General features: G+C 35.6%; 1 long non-coding RNA gene across 2 annotated transcripts in view; it reads right to left on the bottom strand.

The window, feature by feature from the left end:
* LOC123002287 (uncharacterized) overlaps positions 1-25888 on the bottom strand; it is a 1175027-nt gene that overhangs the window by 114396 nt on the left and 1034743 nt on the right. The window lies entirely within an intron of this gene.

The raw sequence follows: 25888 nt of genomic DNA, 5'->3' as shown, positions 1-25888 counted from the left end.
GGAAGGAGTAGAAGGCTTGAACAGACAGATAACCAGCAAAGAAATTGAATCAGTAATCAAAACTCTCCCCAAAACAAAAGTCAGGGCCAGATGGCTTCACAGGCAAATTCTACTAAGCATTTAAAGAAGAGTTAATACTGTTTTTCTCAAGCTATTATTCCAAAAAAACAGAAAAGGAAGGAAAAGTTCCAAATTCGTTCTACGAGGCCAGCATTACCCTAATACCAAAACCAGACAGAGACTCCACTAAAAAGGAGAACTATAGGCCATTACCCCCAACAAAAATGGGTGCAAAAATTTTCAATAAAATACTAGCAAACCGAGTCCAACAATACATTTTTAAAAATCACCATGATCAAGAGTGGTATTTAGTCCTGGATTGCAAGGGGGGGTTCAATATTCACAAATCATTAAATGTGATATACCACATGAATAAAAGAATGGGTAAGAACCATATGATCATTTCAATAGATGCAGAAAAAACATTTGACAAAGTACAGCATTCATTCATGATAAAGACCCTCAACAAAGTGGGTTTAGAGAGAACATACTTCAACATAATAAAGGCCATATATGAAAAATCCACAGCTAATATCATCCTCAATGGGGAAAAACAGAGCTTTTCCTCTGTGGTCAGGAACAATACAGGGATGTCCACTCTCACCACTTCTATTTAACATAGTGCTGGAAGTCCTAGCCTCAGCAATCAGACAACAAAAAGAAAGAAAAGGCATCCAAATAGCAAGGAAGAAGTCAAACTTTCACTCTTTGCAGATGACATGATACTCTTTAAGAAAACCCAAAAGAATCCACCAAAAAACTGCTAGAACTGATACACAAATTCAGTAAAGTCACAGGATATAAAATCAAGATATAGAAATCCGTTGCATTTCTATAAGCCAATAATGAAGCAGCAGAAAGAGAAATTAAGGACTCAATCACATTTATACACATTTATAATTGCACCAGAAATAATATGGTACCTGGGAATAAACCTAACCAAAGAGGGGAAAGACTTGCACTCTGAAAACTATAAAACACTGATGAAAGAAATTGAAGATGACACAAATGGAAAGACATTCCATGCTCATGGATTGGAAGAACAAATACTGTTAAAATGTCTATACTTCCCAAAGCAATCTACACATTTAGTGCAATCCCCATCAAAATATCAGTAGCATTTTTCACAGAACTAGAAGAAACAATTCTAAAATTTGTGTGGAACCACAAAAGACCCTGAGTACTAAACTTGAAAAAGAAAAGCAAATCTGGAGGTATCACAGTTCTGGACTTTAAATTACATTTCAAAGTTGTAGTAATCAAAACATGGTACTGGCACAAAAATGGACACATGGATCAACAGAATAGGATAGAAAACCCAGAAATTAATCCACAGCTAACCGACTGAGTCACCCAGGTGCCCTGAATTAGGAATTTTTAATGTATAAATTTCCCTCTGAACATCTTCACTGCATCCCATAGCTTTTGGTAAGTTGTAGTTTTGTTTTCCATTGTCTCTAAGTATTTTCTAACTTCCTTGTGATTTATTCTTTGACCCATTGCTTGTTTAAAACTTATTTTTTTCAGTTTTCCTGTTATTACTTTCTAGCTTCATTTCATTGTAGCCACAGAAGATACTTTATATGATTTCAATCTTTTAAAAATTCATCAAAGCTTATTTTGTGGTCTAACATATGGTCTACCATGCAGAATGTTCCATGTGCACTTGAAAAGGTAACTTAACTTTAAAAAGATATCATGCAAATAAAGCCAGAGATCAGTATCATTCATATATATTAGATACAAAAGTCATAAATTAAATATTAGGAAAACAAATAAAGAAATGGGATAAAAATAATTTACCATGTTGAACTTTTTATTTTAAAATTATATTCTAATATGAGTGGGTTTAATAGTAAAAATATATGAGTCAGTTAAAGGTTTAAAAATTTTATGAATAAATCAATCAAGAGGTATTTAATACATTTCAGTACTTCCTGAATAAAAGCCCTCATAAAATAGAAGACAATTTTTTAAACACAATCAAGGATATCGATCTTAAAACTATGATGGATACCCTTCCTACTAGAGAAAATAAAGAAATTTTATCCTGAAAATCAAAGATACAGATTTTGATAATTATCTCTGTTATTTTACATTGTCTGGGAAGTTCCAATCAATATAATAAAATAAGAAGGAAAAGTAAAGCAATTGGAAAGGAGAAGATGGTATCTTTATTTGCATAGGCAGTATTTTCTACCTAGAAAACTCAAGAACATCAACTGAAAAGCTCTTAGAACTACTACAAAGGCACATACTATGGACACACACACAAAAATCACTTAAAAAACACAACAGGAACAACAAAAATTATAAGATGTTTAGTAACACATTTAAGAAAATAAGTGAAGTATCCTTTCCTGATTAAAACTCTTCAAAATATAGGGATAGAGGGAACATACCTCAATATCATAAAAGCCACCTATGAAAAGTCCACAGCGAATATCATTCTCAATGGGAAAAAATGGAAAGCTTTTCCCTTAAGGTCAGGAACATGACAGGGATGCCCACTCTCACCATTTTTGCTCAACATAGTACTAGAAGTCCTAGCCTCAGCAATCTGACAACAAAAAGAAAAGGCATTCAAATTGGCAAAGAAGAAGTCAAACTCTCTCTTTGCAGATGACACGATACTTTATGTGGGGAACCCAAAAGACTCCACCCCCAAATTATGGAACTTATACAGCAATTCAGCAACATGTCAGGATACAAAATCAATGCACAGAAATCAGGTGCATTTCTATACACTAACGATGTGACTGAAGAAAGAGAAATTAAGGAATCGATTCCATTTACAATGGCACCAAAAACCATAAGATACCTAGGGATAAACCTAACCAAAGAGGTAAAGGATTTATACTCTAGAAACTACAGAACACTTACAAAAGAAATTGAGGAAGACACAAAGAGATGGAAAAACATTCCATGCTCATGGATTGGAAGAATAAACATTGTGAAAATGTCTATGATGCCCAGAGCAATCTACACTTTCAATGCAATCCCTATCAAAATGCCATCAACATTTTTCACAGAGCTGGAAAAATCCTAAAATTTGTATGGAACCAGAAAAGACCGTGAATCACCAGGGGATTGTTGAAAAAGAAAACCAAAGCTGGGGGCATCACAATGCCTGACTTCAAGCTATATTACAAAGCAGTGATCATCAAGACAGCATGGTACTGGCACAAAAACAGACACATAGACCAATGGAACAGAATAGAGGCCCCAGAAATGGACCCCCAACTCTGTGGTCAACTAATCTTTGACAAATCAGGAAATAATCCAATAGAAAAAAGACAGTCTCTTCAATAAATGGTGCTCTGAAAATTGGACAGCCACATGCAGAAGAATGAAGCTGGACCATTCTCTTACACCATACATAAAGACAAACTCAAAATGGATGAAAGAACTAAATGGGAGACAGGAATCCATCAAGATCCCGGAGAACATAGGCAGTAACCTCTTTGACATTGGCCACAGCAACTTCTTTCAAGACATGTCTCTAAAGACAAGGGAAACAAAAGCAAAAATGAACTTTTGGGACTTCATCAAGATAAAAATCTTCTGCACAGCAAAGGAAACAGTCGACAAAACTAAGACATGCAAATGACATGTCAGATAAACGGCTGGTATCCAAGATCTACAAAGAACTTCTCAAACTCAATACACGAGAAACAAGTAATCAAATAAAAAAATGGGCAGAAGATATGAACAGACACTTTTCCAACGAAGATATACAAATGGCTAACAGACACATGAAAAAATGCTCAACATCACTAGCCATCAAGGAAATTCAAATCAAAACCACAATGAGATACCACCTTACACCAGTTAGAATGGCAAAAATTAACAAGACAGGAAACAACAAATGTTGGCGAGGATGTAGAGAAAGGGGAACCCTCTTATACTGTTGGTGGGAATGCAAGCTGGTACAGCCACTCTGAAAAACAGTATGGAGGTTTCTCAAGATGTTAAAAACAGCACTACGCACTACTCTACGACCCAGCAATTGCACTACTAGGTATTTACCCCAAAGATACAGATGTAGTGAAAAGAAGGGGCACATGCACCCCAATGTTCATAGCAGCAATGTCCACAATAGCCAAACTGTAGAAGGAGCTGAGATGCCCTTCAACAGACGAATGGATAAAGAAGATGTGGACCAAGGGCGCCTGGGTGGTGCAGTCGTTAAGCGTCTGCCTTTGGCTCAGGGCGTGATTCCGGCGTTCTGGGATCAAGCCCCACATTGGGCTCCTCCGCTGGGAGCCTGCTTCTTCCTCTCCCACTCCCCCTGCTTGTGTTCCCTCTCTCGCTGGCTGTCTCTGTCAAATAAATAAATAAAATCTTTAAAAAAAAAGGATGTGGTCCATATATACAATGGAATATTTTTCAGCCATTGGAAGGGATGAATACCCACCATTTACACTGACATGGATGGAACTGGAGGGGATTATGCTAAGTGAGACAAGTCAAGCAGAGAAAGACAATTATCATATGGTTTCACTTCTATGCGGAACATAAGGAATAGTGTGGAGGACCACAGGAGAAGGGAGAGAATATTGAATGGGAAGAAATCAGAGAGGGAGACAAACTATGAAAGACCCTGGACTTTGGGAAACAAACTGAGGGTTACAGAAAGGAGGGGGTGGGGGGATGGGGTAACTGGGTGATGGGTATTAAGAAGGGCATGTATAGTGTCGGGCACTGGGTGTTATATGCAACTAATGAATTGTTGAACACTACATCAAAAACTAATGATGTATTTTGTGTCAGCTAATTGAACACAATAAAAAATAAATAAAAATAAATAAAATGACAAAAAAGAAAATAAGTGAAGTATCATATACATAATGTGAAGTATGCGTGTGGGGGTGTATCTTTATTTGGATAATTCAAATGTAAAGTTAAGGAATGCTCATGACATGGGAAGACTGACTATTTTAAAAACTCTCAATTCTTCTCCAATTAATATGTAAGTAAAGAAATGCCAGTAAAAATCCCAATAGCAACTGAGAATTAACAAAAAGTTTCTAAAGTTCATCTGGAAAAAAATATTTCACCACAGCCAAGAATAAATCAAAAGTTAATCAGACAGTACTTGCCCTACAAGATACTAAAATAAAAATGTTGCTGTAAGTTAGAATACAGTTGTATTCAAGTAATAAATAGAGAAAGAAATCAGAAAGAACATATATGAAATATGCCATACTTCAATACTAATAATAGAGGTATAAATTGAAACAGTATAAACTGTACTTTTTAACTGGGGAAATAGCCAAAAACAATTTTAAAGATAATACTGAATGTTGGTGAAGACTAGAGCAACCAGACTGTTCATACACCACAATTGTAGGGAGATGTGGCAGTATATATTAAAAGTCTTACATATGGCAGACCCTTTGGCAGAACCACCTCCTATTACATTCCTTCATATTTGGTCATAATAAACAGATGACTGAATGAAGGACCTGAGAACTATTAAATTTCAAGGGAAGAAATATGCCAGCTTGTGGGCATCACTTTCTTTTTGCTGATGATACAACAAATATCAGTGAAAAAAAGAAATCAGTTATCCACCTTGGGACTTGTTCTCTTTGGTCTTATTTTGTTATAAATGTTTAAATTTGCAATTTTAAATAAAATCAAAACCACAATCATGTCAGTAATCACTTTGTACTCCATTTCCTTTCAAAAAATGCAATTAAATAAACACTGAAAGAATTAAAGGGACAAAATGATTAGTGCATCTTGACATTAATCAGGTGACTTTAATCATCATCAATTATAATATGATAACTTTTTGATAGACTTGTTTTTTTATATTTCATTCCTTGTTTAACACAAATAAATCACTCTGTACCCTCCCTCCTCAGAAGGGCATATTTTCATAACCTTTTAACTCCTGAAGGAAATAAAATGTTAAGCAACTAAAAAATGTAAGATCACAGTAGCAGAAAGTTAGCAATACAGAAATTAACTGCAATTAGATTTGCATAATGACATTTTCATACAGACATGTAGAGGTTCCTTCCTTTCTTATCTCATTATTCACGAATTTTTTAACAAAACACCAATTTCTTAGAAGTAGAGCTAGAAATGTGTCTCTTTTTAAAGAACACCTTCTATTTTATAAGGCCACAAGCTTCCTAAATAACAACATTAGACAAATGCAATCAACAGCTAGAGAAATGATTAACTAAAAATGTGTATCCACAGTTATTGCTATGATACAAGGAAAACTGTTTAACATTACTAGTCCAAAATGTTTTGTATACTGAAGACGGTGTTTGAATTACTGAATGGATTTAATAAATTTCCAGCTGAAGCTACCCTCTCTACTCCTGTGGACAAAGTTCCCTAACCAAACAAAAGTTCTCTCAAGGGAACCAGGTACAAGTCCTGCTTATCCTTCAGGTGTACATTTCTTTTATTTTTTATTTTTAAAGTTTTTATTTATTTATTCGACAGAGATGAGACAGCCAGCGAGAGAGGGAACACAAGCAGGGGGAGTGGGAGAGGAAGAAGCAGGCTCACAGTGGAAGAGCCTGATGTGGGACTCGATCCCATAACACCAGGATCACGCCGTGAGCCAAAGGCAGACGCTTAACCATTGTGCCACCCAGGCACCCTTCAGGATCACATTTCTGTTTCCTCACAGCTCATGGAATTATTCAAACAAGCCAATCACATCCTCCTGCTGGAGAATCCCACCCTCTTGATACTACAAACCTGCCCCCGACAGTCCCTGGTTATTTATTCTGTTGCTGAATGCAACCTCCGTGTATTCCTGCATGGTACACAGTGTCTTCCTTTCTTGGGCTGTGAATATATGTGTCTAATAAGCTGCTATTATCCAGTGTCAGGTGTTGTGTGTTCAGCCATCTCAATAACGAGGGTGGGAATCTCTCCTTCATTAATGGGATAAAAAGCAAACAAAATAATGAATAAAATACATAAGGGGGGTTAAGGATAGAAAGTAAGATAGTAATTTGTAAGATAGTGGTTTATAATATATAGGCACAAATTATATACATGTTAGATACTGATACTGGGTAAGCAAGTAACTTGTGAGACAAAGAATGTGTAATATTTGTTAAATACAAATAGCATGTAAGTTAGTTACATATAATACACATTAAAGATATGATACAAAGATATCTTTGTGATGGAGCAAAGAAAGATAGTTATAGATAGAAAGGGATCGAAGGACCAAGTCATAATTTATAATCATGCCACCCCTAAGGCAACAGCTATACCATCTTTAAATTGGCCAACCACTGGTGACACCCAGTTTGATTCCATCAAGGTCCTGTATGTGTTCTACTAAAGAAATGTATACAAAATTCATAGCTGCTCAGCAGGTTAATTGGCAAGCTACAGCTGTGGCAAGGCATATCCACTCCCACCCCACCATGTCTCCCAGATAGAGCATGTTATGGTTCCAGGAAACTTTTGCCAATTGTTCTTCCTTGATCATACCAAATCTCTGATATTCTTTTTTAAAAAATCTTTTTCTTTTAAAGCTTATTTAAGTAATTTCTACACCCAACTTGGGGCTCGAATTCATGACTCTGAGATCAAGGGTCACATGCCCTTCTGACTGAGCCAGCCAGTCGCCCCCCCAAATCTCTGATATTTCTTATCCATACCATCAACAGGAGTAGCTGATGTGTGTTGGGGGAGAGGTATTATACGTCCTCTTGTTTATGATGGTGTGATTATTCCATCCCACTTGCATCTTCTTCTAAGTGTGATAACTTTCCATCCTTTGTCCCAATTTCTCACTGTTCATTGTAAATTAATTTAATAATCCATTTGAGTTACTTCATTTGTTCTGTGTGCCTTTATGTCCCATGACTTCTTTTTTTAAATTTTTTAAAATTTTTAAAAAGATTTTATTTATTTATTTGACAGAGAGAGACAGGCAGCGAGAGAGGGAACACAAGCAGGGGGAGTGGGAGAGGAAGAAGCAGGCTCCCAGCGGAGGAGCCCGATGTGGGGCTTGATCCCGGAATGCCGGGATCATGCCCTGAGCCAAAGGCAGACACTTAACGACTGAGCCACCCAGGCGCCCCCCCCCATTTTTAAAAGATTTATTTATTCATTTGAGAGAGAGAGAGAGCGAGAATGAGGGAGGGGCAGAGGGAGAGGGAGTGGGAGAGTAAGAGAATCCCAAGCAGAGCCCCCTCTGAGCATGGAGCCCAATGTGGGGCTCGATCCCAAAACCCTGAGATCATGACCTCAGCCAAAACGAAGAGTCCGATGCCCAACTGACTATGCCATCCAGGTGTCCCAAGAGATGACTTACTTGGTAATAAACTTGAAAATCACCTTTGCATCAATTTAATTTCCTACATAGCACTTTCCCTGACACCTTTCCTTTCAGGGTTCCCTATCCTACTTTACAAAAGAAAGGCATACCTCTTTCCCATCCCTATTTTACTGTGGTTCATTGACCCATAGTAAATGGCACTAAATGGAGAGACAACATGAAATACTGGTGTTAGTGTTGAGAAACTGAATGAATGAGAAGTCTGAGTAGCTAATTCTTTTGTAAACTAGGTGGTTTTCATTTCCTTACTTAAAACAAAATTGAAAGAGACCCATTGGAGCGTTCAGCTGACAAATTATTTGCATATTACTCAGAAGAATTTTAAATAATTGGGTGTGCAAATTTTCTAAGAACACATCTATAAAAAACAAACAATTTCACAAAAAAAATAGATGCTGATCCCTATTTCATTAAGGGCTCGAAACATGACATTCATTTGATAAGTGACTTTTTTCTTTTACAGATAAAAGAATTACTTGAAAAAATGTTCCATACATCTCATTCAGAGATATATTTCCAATTAAATTGTCCTTTTCATGTTTAATTGTAATTTATCAAATTTGTACTTTAATTTTGTTATTTTGATCAACTGTGCACTAAGAGTTATAATGACAACTTATGCCCCATGCGATTTTTAAAACTTAAGAGTTTAGTCATAGGGTATTAAAAAAATCAAAGGAGTATGACTTTCAAACATAAAATATATTTAATTAGGATAAAATCTCATGACAGAAATGGAATGATAACATTATATTCAGGAGAATAAGTAAAGGTACATATATCTTGCTTATATAAAACAGCTGTTCATACATGTTTAAATGGATGACAGCTTGCTTCAAATCAACATGGTGTCTAGAATTTATTGGATATTTTTGAAATAGAAGTGAAACCATTTTGTTAATAAGGACCTATGAATGAAGGTTACAAGTAGGAATGACCCCTCTCACTAACACAGTTAATAAACACAAGAGCAGAATTTTTACTTCCTGTTCTGGCAACTCTAAGTTCTGTTGATTTGGAGGTCTTAATCTCCAAGAGATGAATGCTTCTAGTAGTAGACACAATGATTTCATTGCATTGGAAAATGAGACTGCCAACTATATTTGGTTCCTAATGACATTGAATTGACAGATACAGGAGGGGTTAACTTCCTTGCTGGAGTGACCGATTCAGAGTATTAATGTCTCTTAGTGCTTCCATATCCAATAGTAAAAATTAGTAAAAGGCAATAATGGCCCATTAAAAACTCCAATCAGCAGAGGGGCTGGTTAAAAGTGAAGGAAACACAGAATAGGTAGGGGACAAATAGAGTTTTAAATACCAATTATGGCCTCATGACTGTTACAGAAACAAGAGATATATAGTAGCTAGACATATGAGGTTCCTTACTTGTTATATAAATATTTTCTTTCTCCGTTTTCCCCATTATTTTATTTCAGACATACTGGTAGTGGTTAATTTTACAATTTAAATTTTAGATTAAATATGTAGGTCGGATTATTACTGAGCTAGAAGAGGAATTAACATCTTTTGTATTAGTATGGGGATTCTGTGTCTTCGTTTTAATGGGGGAGAGTGTATGTGACAGCATCTTTGTTTCCATGAAGAATAGTTACAAGAAAGAAGCATGATGTTCTTGTTAGTTCTGTTATACGTAACTTCAAATATGGGAATAAAGATGAGAATGGATGCTAAGCAAACAAATGGATAGACTGTGCTAGACAGTTTCATTTGCTTTCGGCTTCATTTCCCACAGATTTCCCTGTATTGCACAATGTTGGACACTTAAAAACTAATTCTCAGACTTTCTTGCCAGTTAGCTTCCATCTAGGTTGGGTTTATAGAAGGCACAGGGGAGACTGGATGGCAAGAGAAAGAAGGAATGCATATTTTCTTTTCTTTCTTAGGTTTCTGGTAGTGCCTCTGAGAAAGTCTCAAGCAGACCGGATGACCTAGGCTTCTGGGTTCTGTTTGACAGTGCAATTCCAGGGATCATATGTCAGCTTATGCTCTGGTAATCTTGGTCATACAGTGCTCATGGGCACTGGATCTAACAGCAGCAGCAACAGTGTTGGGTTACCCCAAATTCTCTGTATTTTTCAGGGTTAGCAGAAAATAGATTGCTTAAGGTATTTAGATTTCACTGGACAAATTCACAAGTTGATGTAATTATTTTAAAACATCAATATTTGAAACATGTCAGGAATTAAATCTCTTCCTTACTTACATTTTTTAACTTAAAATTTGAAAAAAATTAGATGGCATCATAAAAAATGTGCCAACACTTTTAGAGGGTATATGAGCAAAAAAGACGACTTTATCCTGCAAGGTCAGGACTGGCTCATAATCATATCTCTGAATCCAGTTCATGGGAAAAGCAAAAAGAAGCAGCTCAGGGCAAGCAATTTCCTTTTAAGCGAGTCAGAGTTTACATAATTGTTTCCACTACCCTTTCTTTGGTGATAACTTAATGACATGGCCATACCTAATTCAGAGTGAGAGTGGGAAATTTAATCTTTAGCTGTGCGTCCATATGCTCAGGTACATTCACTGACTTTAAGAAAGATAAGGTTTTTACTCACAAATAGCAATCACTGCCACTGTATGTCCAAAATCCAATTTCACAGTCTTAGATTTATATTGGAAATACCTAATGAGGTTTCTTTTTCGTGGCCTCCAAGGCCTTCCTAGCCTCCAGAACCAACTGCCTATGACTCAGAATTTCTACTTCTAGGAATATGCATTCATTTAACAGATATTGAACAAACTCCCACTACATGCCCAGAATTCTTCTAGTAGCTATGAATACAGTTTTCAGTAAGACAAATATGATCTCTGCCCTCATGGAGCTTATATTATGCTGGGGGTATCTGATGATAATGTTTAAAAAAAGATACTACAAAAACGGATAAATGTTAGTAAGAGTAGAAGCAGACAGACCGCCTCTTTAAATATTTCAGACCCAAGGCAAAATTGCAAGCAGAGGTACTCCACATGATTATTAGATACTTAATTATATATCCTTTACAAGTATTCATGGAATAATCACAAAATTAAGAGTATATAATGCTGCAAACTGAGTCTCTTTAATTCCAAAAAATAAAACTAGAGATAGGTGATGTTCTTTGATTACAGAAAATACAAGGAAACTTATATCTCAAATTTAAATAAAACAATAAAAATTTTTAAGAAACTAATGGGTAAGAGGCAATATACACTGACATTTCAAAATTCATAGATATAAATTATAATTAAAACAATATCAGAACCCGTAGGGTACAGCTTAAGTAGTGATCAGAGGAAAATTCGTAACGTTAAAAATATATGTTGGTAAAAAAGCAAGAATAAAAGATATTTGAAATAAGCATCTGACTGAATTAAAGAACAATAAAATAAAAGTAGAAGGTATTAATACAGATAAGAGCAAAAATGAATGAATTAGAAAAATAACAATAGGACTTATTATGATTATAAATAAAACGTAAATTACAACAATTCTAAATTATGATTTGTTGATTTAAAAGTAATAGGCAAATATTTAGCTAACCTAATGAGGAGAGAAAGAGAGAAAGCAATGCATTTGAATGAAATAAAAAATGATAATTCAGAAATAATCATATGAACAGATAAAACTACAATAAACTATTTTTTCAACTTTATGCTTTAATAAATGTAAAAACTTGGATAAAATAGATAATTTTCTAGAAAAACATACTTTACCTAAACTGACCACAAAATTGATCGAAAATTCAACAGACTAATTTCCATAGACTATGAGAAAATTATCAAACAGATTATGCCACTAGACAAAAACAAAAACACAAAAATATATCCAGTTCAGATGATTTCACTGTCAAATTCTATCTAGCTTTTAAAGAACAACTATTTTAAAAAGTTCAGAACATAGAAAATGAACAGAGCCAAGAGCTACTTACTTTCCATGAAATTATTTTAACAGTGATCAAAATTACAAAAATTGGCACATAAAAAAATTAAACTATAGACCAAGATAATTTAGAAGAATTGATGCAAAAAATCAACATACAATATTAACTATCCAACAGGACATTAAAAGAACAGATCCATAGGGAGTGAGTAGTTTGAGGAATGCAAAGATGATCTAGTAATAGGAAATCTAATATACTTCATCATCATAATGGATCTAAGAAAAATAACTTTTATTGACTCTAAAATTGCTGGAAGACACACGGCAAACTTCAACAAACCCTTAATTTAAAAAACAGTCAGTAAAATGTGAATATGTGGCTATGTTCTTAACATAATATAAAAGAATATATATATCTCACCCCCAAATGCAGCATCAGGTTTAATGGGGAAATACTAGATGAATTCCCACTAAAGTAAGTAACTAGATAAAAATATCTACTACTACTATTTAATGTTATTTTGGAAATACTGGATAAAACAATTGACAAGTAAAATAAATCAGCTATAAATAAAAAGGGAGGAGGTAAAACTATCCCTATTTGCAAATGATACAATTGTATTCATAGAAAACCCAACAAAGGGGAGCCTGGGTGGCTCAGTCATTAAGAGTCTGCTTTCGGCCCAAGGTGTGATCCCAGGGTCCTGGGATCGAGCCCCACATCCGGCTCCTTGCTTAACAGGGAGTCTGCTTCTCCCTCTCCCTCTGCTTGTGTTCCCTCTCAAATAAATAAAATCTTAAAAAAAAGAAAAACCAACAAAAACAAGTGAAAAACAAAAGTACTATAAATCAGTAAATTAGTGAGGTACAAAGTAATATACAGAAATCAGTGACTTTCATATGTATACACAACTACCAGTAAGATTGTTATTTTAATGGAATGAATGACATAATGAAAGAAGCCACACATTTAAAATAGTAACAAAAAATATAAGACATTTAGGATAAGTATTAAAATTAATAGGTAAGTTTTATATAAAAAGAACACTTTAAAATCACTCTTGAAGGACACAAAAGAAGGTAGACAATAACTGCTGTCCTGAATAGGAATTGTAAAAAAAAAAAAAAGCATGTTATTATTATTTCTCCCTAAACAAATCTATAAATGTAATCTGAACTCCTCAGAACACACAAGATTACAGTTAATAAGTGGCAGAACTGTGAGAGAAACTCAGAAGAGCTGTTTCAATGTCAGTGTCCTAACATACTGCACTAAACTGTCTAGAGAGCATCCTCGTTCTTTTTTTTTTTTTAAATTTATTTAAATTCAAGTTAGTTAACAAATAGGGTAGTATAGGTTCCAGGAGTAGAACTTAGTGATTCATCACTTGCATATAACGCCCAGTGCTCATCACAAGTGCCCTCTTTAATACCCATCATCCATTAGCCCATCTCCACAACCACCTCACCTCCAGGAATCCTCAGTTTGTTCTCTATAGCTAAGAGTCTCTTATAGTTTGCCTCTCTCTCAGGTATTATCTTATTTTTTCCTTTCCTTCCCCAATGTTTACCTGTTTCCTTTCTTAAATTCCACATATGAGTTAAATCATATAATATTTGCCTTTCTCTGACTTATTTTGTTTAACAAAATCCACTCTAGTTTCATCCACATTGTTGCAAATGACAAGCTTCATTCTTTTTGATGGCTGAGTAATATTCCAGTGTGTGTGTGTATTTATATTTATAAATCTCACATCTTCTTTATCCATTCATCAGTTGATGGACATTGGAGCTCCTCCCATAATTTGGGTATTGTTGGTAGTGCTACTATAAACACTGGGGTGCATGTGCCCCTTCGAACCAGCACTTTTGTATCCTTTGGATAAATACCTAGTAGCACAATTGCTGGGTCCTAGGGTAGTTCTATTTTTAACTTTTTGAGAAACATCATACTGTTTTCCAGAGTGGGTGTACTAGTTTGCATTTCCACTAACAGTGTAAGAGGGTTCCCCTTTCTCTGAATCCTCTCAACATCTGTTGCTTCCTGAGTTGTTAATTTTAGCCATTCTGAGAGGTGTGAGATGGTATCTCATCATGGTTTTGATTTGTATTTCCCTGATGATGAGAGATGTTGAGCATCTTTTCATGTGTCTGTTAGTATGTCTTTTGGAGAAATGTCTCTTCATGTCTTCTGCCCATTTCTTAACTAGATTATTTACTTTTTGGGTATTGATTTTGATGAGTTCTTTATAGATTTTGGATACTAGCCTCTTACCCGATGACATTTGCAAATACCTTCTCCCATTCCATTGGTTGCCTTTTAGTTTTGTTGACTGTTTCCTTCACTGTACAGAAGCTTTTTATCTTGATGAAGTCACAATAGCTCATTTTTGCTTTTGTTTCCCTTGCCTCCAAAGACATGTCTAGTAAGAAGTTGCTGCCTGCTTTCTCCTCTAGGATTTTGATGGTTTCCTGTCTCACATTTAGGTCTTTCATCCATTTTGAATTTATTTTTGGGTATGGTGTGAAAATTTGGTCCAGTTTCATTCTTCTGCATGTGGCTGCCCAATTTTCCCAACACCATTTGTTGAAGAGACTGTTTTTTATTTCCATTGGATATTCTTTCCTGCTTTGTCAAAGATTAGTTGGCCATACAGTTGAGGGTCCATTTCCGGGTTCTCTATTCTGTTCCATTGATCTTTGTGTCTGCTTTTGTGCCAGTACCATGCTGTCTTGATGATTACGGCTTTGTAATACAGCTTGAAGTCTGGAATTGTGATGCCTCCTGCTTTAGTTTGCTTTTTCAACATTACTTTGGCTATTCGGGGTCTTTTCCTGTTCTATACAAATTTTAGAATTGTTTGTTCCAGCTCTATGAAAAATGCGTGTTTTTTTAAAATAAGGATTGCATTGAATATGCAGATTGCTTTGGGTAGCATAGCCATTTTATTTATTATTTTCTTATAATAATTTTTAATTATGTTATGCTAGTCACTATACAGTACATCCCTAGTTTTTGATGTAATGTTCCATGATTCATTACTTGCATAACACCCAGTGCACCAAGCAATATGTGCCCTCCTTAATACCCATCACCGGCCTATCCCAATCCCCCACCCCCTCCCCTCTGAAACCCTCAGTTTGTTTCCCAGAGTCCATAGTCTCTCATGGATAGCCATTTAAAATATTTTATTTAATTATTTGTGAGAAAGAGAGTGTGTGCAAAAGAACATGATCGAGGGAGGGGCAGAGGGAGCACAAAGACTCCTTGCTGAGCAGGAAGCCCAATGCAGGGCTGGATCCTAGGACGCTGGATCGTGACCTGAGCCGAAGGCAGATGTTTAACTGACTTAGCCACCCAGGAGCCCCGGTAGTATAGCCACTTTATCAATATTTGTTCTTCCAGTCCAAGAACATGGAATATCATTTCCATTTCTTTGTGTCTTCTTCAATTTCTCTCAGAAGTGTTCTAGAGGGGCACCTGCATGACTCAGTCGTTAAGCATCTGCCTTTGGCTCAGGGCGAGATCTCGGGGTCCTGGGATCGAGCCCCACATCGGGCTCCCTGCTCCGCTGGGAGCCTGCTTCTTCCTCTCCCACTCCTCCTGCTTCTGTTCCCTCTCTCGCTGCCTCTCTCTCTGTCAAATAAATAAATAAAATCTTTAAAAAAAAGAAGTGTTCTATATTTTTCAGAGTACAGATCTTTTATCTCTTTGGTTAGGTTTATTCTTAGGTATCTTATGGTTTTTGGTACAACTGTAAATGGGATCAATTCCTTGATTTCTCTTTCTGCTGCTTCGTTATTGGTGTATAGAAGTGCAACAGATTTCTGTACACTGATTTTATATCCTGCAACTTTGCTGAATTCATGTATCAGTTCTAGCAATTTTTCAGTAGAGTCTTTCAGGTTTTGTACATAGAGTATCATGTTGTCTGTGAAGAGTGAAAGTTTGACTTCTTTCTTGCCGATCTGGATTCCTTTTATTTCTTTTTGTTGTCTGATCACTGAGGCTAGGACTTCCAGCACTATGTTGAACAACAGTGGTGAGAGTGGACATCCCTGTCGTGCTCCTGACCTTAGGGGAAAAGCTCTCAGTTTTTCCCCATTGAGGATGATATTAACTGTGGGTCTTCCGTATATGGCCTTTATGATGTTGAGGTATGCTCCTTCTTTCCCTAATTTCTTGAGAGTTTTTATCAAGAAAGGATGCTATAGTTTGTCAAATGTTTTTTTCTGCATCTATTAAGAGTATCATATGATTCTTATCCTTTCTTTTATTAATGTGTGTCACACTGATTGATTTGTGGATATTGAACCACCCCTGTAGCCCAGGAATAAATCCCACTTGGTCGTGGTGAATAATCCTTTTAATGTACTGTTGGATTCTATTGGCTAGTATCTTGGTGAGAATTTTTGCATCCATGTTCATCAGGGATATGGGCTTGGAATTCTCCTTCTTAGTGGGGTCTTTGTCTGGTTTTGGAATCAAGGTAATGTGGGCCTCATAGAATGAGTTTGGAAGTTTTCCTTCCATTTCTGTTTCATGGAACAGCTCTAGAAGAATAGGTATTAATTCTTTAAATGTTTGCTGGAGTTCTCCTGGGAAGCCATCTGGCCCTGGACTCTTGTGTGTTGGGAGATTTTTGATTACTGATCCTTTTCTTTACTAGTTATGGGTCTGTTCAAATTTTCTATTTCTTTCTGTTTCAGTTTTGGTAGTTTATATGTTTCTAGGAATTCATCCATTTCTTCCAGATTGCCCAATTTGTTGGCATATAATTGCTCATAATATGCTCTTATAATTGTTTATATTTCTGCAGTGTTGGTTGTGATGTCTCTTCTTTCACTTGTGATTTTGTTTGCGTCCTTTTTCTTTTCTTTCTGATAAGTCTGGCTGGGGGTTATCAATTTTGTTAATTCTTTCAAAGAACCAGCTCCTAGTTTTGTTGATCTGCTCTACTGTTTTTTTTTATTTCTGTATCATTTATTTCTGCTCTAATCTTTATTATTTCCCTTCTCCTGGTTTTAGTCTTTATTTGCTGTTCTTTTTCCAGCTCCTTTTGGTGTAAGGTTGTGTATTTGAGATTTTTCTTGCTTCTTGAGGAAGTCCTGTATTGCTATTTACTTCTCTCTTATGACCACCTTTGCTGTGTCCCAAAGGTTTTGGACTGCCATGTGTTCAGTTTCATTTGCTTCCATGTATTTTATTTAATTTCTTCTTTAATTTCCTGGTTAACCCATTCATTCTTTACTAGGATGTTCTTTAACCTCTGTGTATTTGTGGTCTTTCCAAATTTTTTCTTGTGGTTGACTTCAAGTTTCATAGCATTGTGGTCTGAAAATATGCATGGTATAATCTCAATCTTTTTGTACTGATTGAGGCCTGATTTGTGACACGGTATGTGATCTATTCCAGAGAATGTTCCATGTGCACTTAAAAAGAATGTATATTCTGCTTTAGGATGAAATACTTTGAATATATCTGTTAAGTCCATCTGTTCCAGCATGTCATTGAAAGTCATGGTTTCCTTGTTCTTCTGCTTAGATGATCTGTCCATTGCTTGTAGTGCAGTGTTAAAGTCCCCTATATTTTTGTATTATTATCAGTTTCTTTATGTTTTTATTAATTGATTTATACATTTGGCTGTCTCCAAGTTGGGGGCATAAATATTTAAAATTGTTAGATCTTCTTGTTGGATAGACCCTTTTATTATGATATAGTGTCCTTCTTCATCTCTAATTACAGTTTTTGATTTAAAATCTAAGTGAAGCAGAGAAAGACAATTATCATATGGTTTCACTCATTTACGGAACATAAGAAGTAGGAAGATCAGTAGGAAGAAGGAAGGGGGGGTAAACAGAAGGGGGAATGAACCACGAGAAACTATGGACTCTAGGAAATATATAATATCAGAAAACTGATACAAACGCCTGACAACTAAAAATATGTATTTAAGTATATTGTCTTGAGTTATTTAATGGCAACAGTTTGAGTAGTTAATGAATCTAGAAGGCACTCTTCACTTCAAACTGGATCTCTTGCTTCATTTTAGGGTTTATAGACAACTGAGCTGAATTGTATTAGGCCAATAAGAGAGAAGTATTTGCTTTTGAAACTTAGAGAATTAATAATACTTTAACAAAAACCATTAAAGCCACTCTCTTACAGATTATACCTTGCTCACTTCTTTTTCTGTATGTATAATTTTGTATCAATTACAGTAAGCCTTCACAGGATATTATATTAAAGTCAGGAGCTCCTTATAGAATAGAATCTTTAAAGCAGTCTACTATTAAGGCTTAAAATATTGAATAGAAGTAGCAGGCTTTTGGGGGGAATTACAGGTTTCGTACTTATAATATGAGAATCTGTGGTGTTCTGGGGTGGGGGAGAATCCATTAAGAGTTATTATTTTCCATTAAAAGCAAAAAGCATGCTCAAGGAGACTGTTGTTAAAAACTGACTTGATTTAAGGAGGAAAGAAGTTGCATAAACAAATGAATCACCAGGAGATGGTTAATCAGCTTTGTGTGACTCATTACAAGAATCCTTTAATACCTGCTAATAACATGCATTTGATATCATATTTATAATGCTGAACAGAATAAAAACACTATAAGCTGCATTAAAATGTCACTTGTTGAAAATTACTTTAGATGTTTGTTTAAACTAATATAAAAATCTTAACTAAATGTGTTCTCATATTTGAAACTGCCCTACATATAGCCCCACAAATGAATCTATCTGTGCTTGGTGGTCAGCTTTCTTGATAAGGATTGGTGAATCCCAAAATTCTGAAAAGTAGGGCAGCTGAGACATCGGGGAGGGAACATAGTCCTCATTCTGATTTGACACTGGATATTAACTCAAGCTGTACTCTTATGGTATAGGATAAGGAGGACTGAACAAGGAAAGCAGAGACCTGGGGCCTAGACCCAGTCACTTCACCTTCCACAGCACCATTGTCTTATCTGTAAAAGAGACATAACAGTACCAGGATACTTTGTGTTTAATGTTTTTTCCCAAAGTACAAGGTTATTTTGGGGATCAATATGAGAGTGAGCATGAAAGCGCTTTGCAGTTTGTGAAATTACATACATGGAATATTGTCTTTTTATTTTATGAAGAAGAAGTTTTGTTCTAATAACTGAATATATTTTTTTGATGAATAAAAGATAAACACAAGTCAAGTATGTTGCATTATGTGCTCAGTTAAATCAAGCCCACAGAAACGTATTTTTATTTGAGCATACTCAATGTTACATTAGTTTCAGGTGTACAACATAGTGGTTCAACCTTATGCTGTGTTCACCACAAGTGTAGCTACCTTCTGTCACCACACAGTGCTATTACAGTATTATTGACTATGTTCCTTATGCTGTGCCTTTTATTCCCATGACTTCTTCATTCCATAACTGGAAGCCTGCACCTCTCACTCCCCTTCACCCATTTTGCCCAACAACCCACCCTTCTTCCCTCTGGCAACCATTAGTTTGTTCTCTGTATTTATAGGTCTGATTCTGCTTTTTGTTTATTTATTCACTTGTTTACAAAAATGTATTTTTAAGCTGACTGTATAACATTGCATTTATTTACTTTTCCATGAATTTATGCAAACTTCTGTTTTGCATAATTATATTTTAAAATATATCTGTTGATATTAGCCAGAGCACTTTGAAAAATGTGCTAGCATTTAATACAGCAATATTTAAGAAGTGGAAATAAAATAAATATAGATAAGGCAATTGGCACTTAAAATTCTAAGTACACCATTTTTAAAAATGAATCTTAATTACATTAATACCTTATATCAGCATAACATTTCATAGTTTAAAAAAATATTTCTACTTGCATTACTCTTTGATTTTCACACTCACCCCAAGTAGTTATTTATTTCACTTTACTGGTAAGAAAATGGAGATTTTGAGAGGTTATCAAGGCTATCACTTCTGGTAAACGGCAGAACTGAACTAAAAGTCAGTTTTCTTCCTCCCCAAATCATTGGGCTAAGCATCATGATTAACTTATTAAAGATAAAGGGATGCCTGGGTGGCTTAGTTGGTGAAGTGTCTACCTTCGGCTCAGGTCATGATCCCAGGGTCCTAGAATCGAGCCCCATGTCGGGCTCCTTGCTCAGCAGGGTGTCTGCTCTTCCCTCTGCCCCTCCCCCTGCTTGTGCTCTCTCTCTCTGTCAAATAAATAAATAAAATCTTTTAAAAAATTTATTAAAGATATATGTATTGGGGCATATTCTATGACAGCTTTTCCATATTTTAAGTAAAAATTTTCTTTCACTTACCTGATTTTTAATTATCATTGATTTTAATGCTGTGTTTCTTTAATATGGCAAAACAAATGGCAATAGTTGTACATATCTGGGTGTATTCCTGCTACCATGGTTTGGCCTGCTATCTCCTCTGCTGTTTCGACACTGCAAAATTTAAAAGGTATCTACATGTACTAAATGAGTAGATATTTAAATCAGGGTAACTCTAAAGAGTCAGTTCTCTGCAGGGATCTGAGAATGAAGGGCGAACACTTGAAGAAATGGCTGGGAAGAAACCCCCTGCTGCACATCTCTGTGTTTTTCCCACCACTCTATAATGCTAAATATGCATCAGAGTATGGGGCTGTTCATCCAGTCTGGATTAAAAATACAAGGATATAAATAAGTAAAAAGGGATGAGGTTGGGAATAGAGTATTCCAGAAATTCTAAATGTCATGACATTTTCTATTTGCACAGAGGCAGCGTGGACAAAGAACACTTAATTGAGAGCCACTGGCTCTATGTGAGACTGGGCAGGTCACATCTCCCTCCAGTCTGCACACGCTGCATCTGCAATATAAGGATATCAGGACTCTCTAGAGACTACTTAGGGCTCTAAGGCGTTTTTTGTGTAGGTACCCTTGTACAACATCTTCTTCTGATTTAACATCTTTCCTCTCTCTTTCTAACTTTCCTCGGTTTGGCAAAATCATACACTTCCTTGAAGATACAGCCATAGCTCAAATGCAGCCTCTCATAACATTTCCCTGACTCACCCAGAAAAAAATGCTGTTTCTCCTGTCAAATTGAGTTTCTTGATAGCAGGGCTCTGTCTGATCACTTTCGTGTCCATAGGCCCAATGCATATTAAATGCTCATTGCAAACTAAGTTTGGTTTAGAATAGACACTAAATAAATGTCTGTTGAAATATTAGGCCAATCTTCAGTGGTGTGCTGTCCCTGAGAATATGGTCAATAATGCTAAGGGAATGACCCTGTGCTGAATGGAGAGGCCTACAAGACACATGGTAATGTATATTCTCTTCTAATATCCTTTCAAAAGGAATGAGTACAAGAAAGATATAGAGAGGTGTTCACTTAATATTAAAAGCAAATGTTCAGGGCAAGTGGAAGGTAGACCGTTCCATCTATAAAGCAATTAGTGCCTTTATCCAGTAAGATCCTCCCTCAGGCTTTAAGAAATGAAAAATTAATGCATGCAACTCCCATTGGATACAGTAGATATTGTACATAAAAATTCCCATGCTTTATGTAATAAGACACAACCTCAAAGTATATTGGCTAAAAATAACTGAATTTTAAAAATTTATTCTTTGAGCTTTCCCTTTATTGATTATAGAAATGTTTTAACAGGTGACTCAAATCCATTGTTATTTCAAACTGAAAACTCTTTCACCATTTCTACCATTTGGCCATACAGAAATCCCAATAGGCACACCATTTTAACTAGTCCTCAGGAGTATCTGAAAGTCATACTGTCTGAAATATCAATATATAGGTATAAATTTCTCCCGTACAAATAATGGAAACTTTGACCTCAATAAAAGAATACAGGCTTTAGATAATTCATTGAGAAGATGCTTACTTCCTGGCTTTTTAATAGAACACATTTCCTTTCCTTTTGTTTATAAATCTCTCAGCACCTTGTGAATCTTAATTGCCTGATGTTATAATTCAGAGGCAGACATATAATAGCAGGCTTCGTGACAGGTAAGTGCATACACTGAAACGGAGAAAGAGGAAGACAGCATTGAGAGAATGAATTTTAAAGCCCACAGATAGTAGCTGTCTTGAAACCACACCTGCACATTCATGCCTAGCTCATACCCCCCTCCTGTACTTCCCAGTTAACCTCTCCATGAAGCCTGAAGTATAGACCACTTGTGTTCACACACTGTGCAGATATTTGTTCAAGAAGATAAGGATAAGGTCTGCTACTTCACTGCTTTGATTTATGTACAGACTGAATTCACTAAAACTTGGATCAGTTTGATAGAGAACCTGAAAGTATGAAGGTGACTTAGGTTTCCACATCAAAAAGAATATTAACTCATTCAGGTCACGAACAACTTCATGTATCTGCCCTAGGTCATAATTTAGAGAGGTGTTTGGTTCAAATTATCCTTCTCCATTTGTGGGTGTTTATATGCGGGACAGCTAGTAGGCAGGGGCTGGTGAGGGCAAGGAAGCTTAGGGGAGTCAGCTGGCTTAGGCTAATGAGCTCAGTGCACAATTAGCTCTGGTCACAGTGATTGGTTTAGAGGTAGGAAGACGGCTAATAGTTGTCTAATCTATGTGAATGGCAGGACTTTTGATGTCGCTTACCTTGGACCTTAAAATTAACTCAGAGGTGATAAATTTCAGGAATATAACACCAAGATTAGAACTGAATGAGTTCTAAGGTTTATGCTTTGTAACCCCCACCATGCACCCATAAGTTTCTAAACCAAAAGACATCTAACATCTTGCAAATTTAGTCACTGGCACCATTTCCTCAGGGGTCCAAAATAATTCACAGGTGGTTTTCTTAAGGTACTTTCAACAAATGTATATCATAGGGAATGGCTTAAAACACACTTCAAAGCACTTAATGTGCCAAAAACCCTTTACTGTAAGGAAGGAAAGTGAATGTACAAAACCCAGCATATAAAGAAATAAGACAATTTAAAAAGAAAGATTTCACTACATATTTTGATATATTTAGTTTGGAAAAAATTCCCCAAGTACAGGAAAGTAACCAAAGATAATTATGATATTTGAAAAAGAAGAAAGTCATGGTATGGGAGATTGCTTTTACTTATAAACTAGAAACAGCTTAAATTGTAGAAGATCAGTTACGGAGTCAACCTGAAAACCAAAGTTTTAACTAAGCAAAGCTCATATATAGTTCTGTGTCAAGCATCTTATTAAACTACTCCTCTGGTTATTAACAGACATAACCTACTGTTATGGCACCTGCCTCTCTTATATTCTCTTTATGAGAGAAGTAGTATGTGATAGAAGGAGGAATATGAGATGAGGAATCAGAAATGAACTGTAATCCTAGCTCGACAAATTACAGGTACTATGACCTTGGATAACCCATTTAATTGCTCTGCATCTCTGTATTCTCATCTATCAAGTGGGAATAATGTTAATACTCCTTAAATCCAGTTTTTAGTCAAATGTAATAACATATATCAAATTGCTTATTATTTTTATTAGTTTGAAATTTACATACTTATTATATGATATCAATAAATATGGAACACTATAGTGACAAAGAAACTCTTCTATATGCATACAATCTTGAGATAACTGCTATTGATATTAAAGCATTTCTCTCTTTTGATGTAATTTTTTAATATAATTGAGATCACCCTAAATATAAAACCATCTATTCTTTACTTTGATTTAATGTGCTATGATAATAATTTCCTTAGGACTTTAAAAATATTTTAGTATAATTTTAAATGCTACATATTTATGGTGTTAATTTCTTTGTTTAAATAATATTTGGTCCTTTCTATATATTGTTTTGTTTTTCTATATAATGATTCAGTGAAAATCTTTATGTATAAGTCTTTTATTGAATTTTAGTTTATTTCTCTAGGCTAATTCCCAAAAGTGGAATTATTGGGTGACTATGAACAGTTTTTAAACGATCATGCATACTGCCAAATTGTCCACAGAAAGTTTAAACCACTTGATTCATCCACTAGGTCATTATGAGAATATCTGTCTTACAGCAACTTTGCTGAAATTTTGCCCTTAAAGTTTTCATTAAAATATTTTATTTTCCATATCTTTGATTATTTTGCAAGTCTTTGATTACTCATAAAATGAAACATTTTGAAAAGGTCTCTGAAATAGTAAAATGTTATGTAAACATTATTCTTTTTTGAAGCCATTTGTTATCACTACTCTGCTGTCACCTCTGGGCACCAAAGGTGCCTGCCCATGCCCTGAGCCTTGTCTGTAGTTAAACTATAACCCTGCCACACCATGAAGCACCTTTCAGAATTCTCTGATTCCTCAAGCCTTGTAATAAGCATCAGGTTTACTTGCCTTGGATATCTGACTTGATTACTGATATATGAGAATGTATTTACTCCCTCTACCACACTTCACTTATCGACCTCTCTAAGGATACTTACCACCCTGAAGGGGCATCCTACAAATATTATGAAGTTGCTATTATTGGGGCCAATTAAATTCTGTGAAGATATTAGAGATGTTACTTGTTCAATTGTGTGGTGGCTAAGGGCAAAATGAGATTAGTATAAGGGAGCTCATTTCATATTCTTATTTCCCATGGGAAATCATATCAAGTTTAATTTTGCTTACATGAATTATTTGAATGATGATATTGAAAACATAATTTTCAGATACGTAGATCCTATTAGTGGTAGAAAATCAAGACAAGCAACAAATTAAGATTTACAATGTGAACTAAACTCTGCTGGTATGAAATTCAGGCAAATGTAACATTCAGCCAAATCCATTAGCTCATGGAAAATATCAGTCCAACTGGCTTTTTGACTAAAGCAACAAGTAAGTGGACAAAGTTGGCTAAACAGGTAGTGTCCAGTTTGTCAGGCCTTAGTGTAAATAAAACAGTTAGTAGGATACAGTTTAATTTCTGGTCCTTTTTTGGCTCTTAGTTAGATATTTGCTTTTATACTGATCCCCAGTCACTATCCTTATCTCTCCCCCTTAGCTACCTTACCTTTTTTCTCCTGGACTGCCATTGAGAGGTGCTCAGTGATGGAGGCTAACTAATGTTGCTTAAACTCATTTTTTGCCCTTTCCACCTAGAATAGATTTCTTATTTCTCTGCCCTATCTCATGAAAATGTAGACATGATTTTATAATTCTCTTCTAGCAAGCTACCACTGTTCAGATTAATTCCTGCTGATTCTAGGAAAGACCACAGAGCAATTTTATTGCTCAAATGGAAATGGATTCTAATTCATTCCAATTTTGATTTTTATAAGACTGTAGGTACCTATATAACATTAAATATGACCAATGAACCAAAAATGAAGCCATCCAAGAAAGCTTTGTGATTAACCTCTGGTGATTTTAAACAATGCCTTTCTAGACACATTCATGAAATGAACAAAGTTTGATTACATGGCTGGCCTTTCCCACCATTCTCCACACTGCTTCTCTCCTTCCCCATGAATGTGGTGCTCCCACAATTTCCTTTCCCTTCTGACAAACAAATACTTAGGATAAGATTGCATTAACTTTCTCACAGAATGAGGTGCAAGAACTGATGAGGCTGAATGTAGGCCTCCTCCCAAGGAGCTGGACTATTAACGGCTGAAGCTAACTTC

The sequence above is a fragment of the Ursus arctos genome, chromosome X (assembly GCF_023065955.2).
Source record: "Ursus arctos isolate Adak ecotype North America chromosome X, UrsArc2.0, whole genome shotgun sequence".
In the NCBI taxonomy this organism is placed as follows: Eukaryota; Metazoa; Chordata; class Mammalia; order Carnivora; family Ursidae; genus Ursus; species Ursus arctos.
Note: the sequence above shows the minus strand (reverse complement) of the source record. Positions and strands in the feature narration are given on the sequence as shown.